This window comes from Triticum urartu, chromosome 1 (assembly GCF_003073215.2).
Source record: "Triticum urartu cultivar G1812 chromosome 1, Tu2.1, whole genome shotgun sequence".
Classification (NCBI taxonomy): domain Eukaryota; kingdom Viridiplantae; phylum Streptophyta; class Magnoliopsida; order Poales; family Poaceae; genus Triticum; species Triticum urartu.
In genome coordinates, this window is record NC_053022.1 from 19,123,516 (window position 1) to 19,126,666 (window position 3,151).

Here is a 3,151-nt window from a genome sequence, read left to right on the forward strand (position 1 = left end):
GGCTCGCTGCCGGCCGAAGATGTCAGCGGTGATCTGGTTGAGATGGCCAGAGCATCATGGGGTTCGCCATCCATGCGCTGGTCGACTGCGACCGAGGAAGGGCGCGTCATGGACGGCGCCGACTGTCGTCTAGCCGCAGCAGTTGGTGTCGTCCGGAGGGGGCCGACGCATAGGGTGAGTGGATAGGGAAGCGCTAGATCGGGAGCTAGCAGGGGAAGATGGGTGGAGTGCGGCGGCTGAGGGAACGGGAGAAGAGAATGGGGATTAGGGTTAGATGGGCGTGGACTGTGGGGTTAAATAGGCCGGCTCCAAATTTTTGCCATCCAGATCGTCCCGCGTTGGCAACTTGAAATTTTGCATCTCCGCCCACGCGCTCTCCAATTTCCAGGCGCACCCTCCATTTTTTTAATTTTGTTGACTACATCCAACTGACATGTGGGACAAGTAAAGTGCCACGTACGACACATCAGCAGGAACCATCGATGATGGACCGGGTGATGTATAAGAAAAGAAAAGGCTATCCCAATAGGTCGATACGTGACGGTTTCTGTGACGGTCCTTGATGTCTGTCATGAATGGGGCTATCGTTTTGGGTGGCCACTTACATCTTGCTGACCCATGACGGTTTTCAAGAACGTCATCAGTAATCCGTCATGGATTAATAGGTTTCTTGTAGTGACCGTATGTGATTCTATCCTTCCTGTTCGAGATCGTGGTAGAATTCCTGTTTCTAGTATGTGCCCTAGATGTGATCTGTTCATCTGCTATGCTAGTTCACATGATTAGTTTAATCTTTGTTGCTGTAGTCATGATTTATCTTCTGTTTATTCGGATTAAATCTCGTAGTAATTTGCTCATATTTCCAACAATCCAAAAACCTGATTATAGGCAATTTACTCCGAGTGGTTTTGCTGCGCATCTAAAGCCGCCTGCCTTTAAGGGTGCGCAATATAAGAGGTGGCGCACGAGAGCAGTCTACTGGTTTCAGACCATGGGCTGCTATGACGCCACCAAGGGCAAGCCTGAGGGCGATCTTAATCCAGCACAGCTGGAAGCTTTTGAGAAGATCGATACCCTCTTTAAAGGCGCTCTTCTGAGTGCTCTTGATGACTCAATTGTGGATTCGTATATGTCGTTTGACAACGGCAAGGACATGTGGGCTGCGCTCGAGGCCAAGTTTGGTGCCTCGGACGCCGACAGCGAGTTGTACATCATGGAGCAATTCTATGACTACAAGATGACTGATGAGCACGCTGTTGTACAGCAGGCTCATGAGATACAGTCGCTCGCAAAAGAACTTGAGTACTTCAAGTGTGTGTTGCCGGACAAATTTGTTCCCGGGGGCATCATTGCCAAGCTTCCACCTTCGTGGAACAATTTTGCTACTTCCCTGAAACACAAGAGACAGGAGTTTTCCGTTGCGGATATCATTGGTACTCTTGATGTTGAAGAGAAGGCGAGAGCAAAGGACACACATGCTCGAGTTGCTGAGGAAGGTTCTAGTGCCCACATGGTACAGAAGAAGAACTTCCAGCCCAACAAGTTCAAAAACAACAAGAACAAAACTCAGGGCAAAGGCAAGTTTGATACAAAGAATAAGCCATCACATTCTACCAACTTTAAGAAGAATTCTCATAAGAAGGGGAAGGGACTTTGCCATGTCTGCGGTGATCCTAATCACTGGGCTCCGAAGTGTCCTAACTGCTTTGAGGAGCGCGAACATGAGAAGAGCGGCAAGTCCGCTAATGTCGTCATCGGTGATACTGATATGAAGGAATCAGGGTACGGTATTTTTCCTACCATCCTTTCAGTATTTCAATCCCCTGATTGGTTAATTGACACCGGTGCCAATGTACATGTTTGTGCTGACGCCTCCATGTTTTTTTCTTACCAGGCCACTGGGACTTCTCCCGTGCTGATGGGGAACGGGTCACATGCCATCGTTCGAGGTGTTGGTACGGTTGATCTGAAGTTTACTTCGGGGAAGACCGTGCGTCTGAAGAATGTTCATCCCATCAATAAAAATCTCGTTAGCGGTTCCCGTTTATGTCGAGATGGTTTTAAGTTGGTTTTTGAATCCAATAAAGTTGTAATTTCTAAGTGTGGACAATTTGTTGGAAAAGGCTATGAGTGCGGAGGCTTGTTCCGCCTATCTTTGTCAGATATTTGCACTAAAGTTATTAATAATGTTTGCCACAATAATGAGTCTGATATTTGGCATTCATGACTTTGTCATATTAACTTTGGATGCATGACGCGGCTAGCCAATATGAATTTAATTTCGAAAATCTCTCCTGTCAAGGGCTCTAAGTGCCAAGTATGTGTGCAAGCTAAGCAACCTCGCAAGTCCCATAAGACTGCAGAGGCAAGAGACTTGGCACCACTAGAGCTTATACTTCTGATCTTTGTGAGATGAATGGCGTGTTGACAAAAGGTGGAAAGAGATACTTCATGATGTTGATTGATGACTCCACTAGATATTGTTATGTGTATCTTCTGAAATCAAAAGATGAGGCTTTAACTTTCTTCAAAAACTATAAAGCTGAGGCAGAGAACCAACTTGATCGAAAAATTAAACGGCTTAGGTCCGATCATGGTGGAGAGTATTTTTCCAATGAATTTGATCTGTTTTGTGCGGAACATGGTATAATCCATGAGAGGACGCCTCCCTACTCACCCCAGTCAAATGGGGTAGCCGAAAGAAAGAACCGAACTCTAACTGATATGGTTAACACCATGTTAGACACTTCGGGTCTATCCAAGGAATGGTGGGGGGAGGCGCTAATGACTGCGTGTCATGTCCTAATGTTGCAGACTCGTGGAGGACTCGCAACTGGGATACAAAATGTGGGGCTCCCAATTGCATGTCAGGGTGTAATGCAAACGAAAACGAAAATAGGTTGGGCTCCAGTTGTGTGTTGATGGTAGACTTGCAACTAGGAAAAGAAAAAAGGCGGGCCCCCATTGCATGTCAATGGTGGTGTTGTAACTAAGACAAATATAGATGAGACCCCAGTTGCATGTCGACGATGGAGTTACGTACAACTGAGACAAAAAATGGGTCTGTCCCTAGTTGTGTACATGGGTAGAGTTAGAACTGGGAACCCTCGACAAACACACACAATGGTCGACATGCATCAGGGGACCCTCG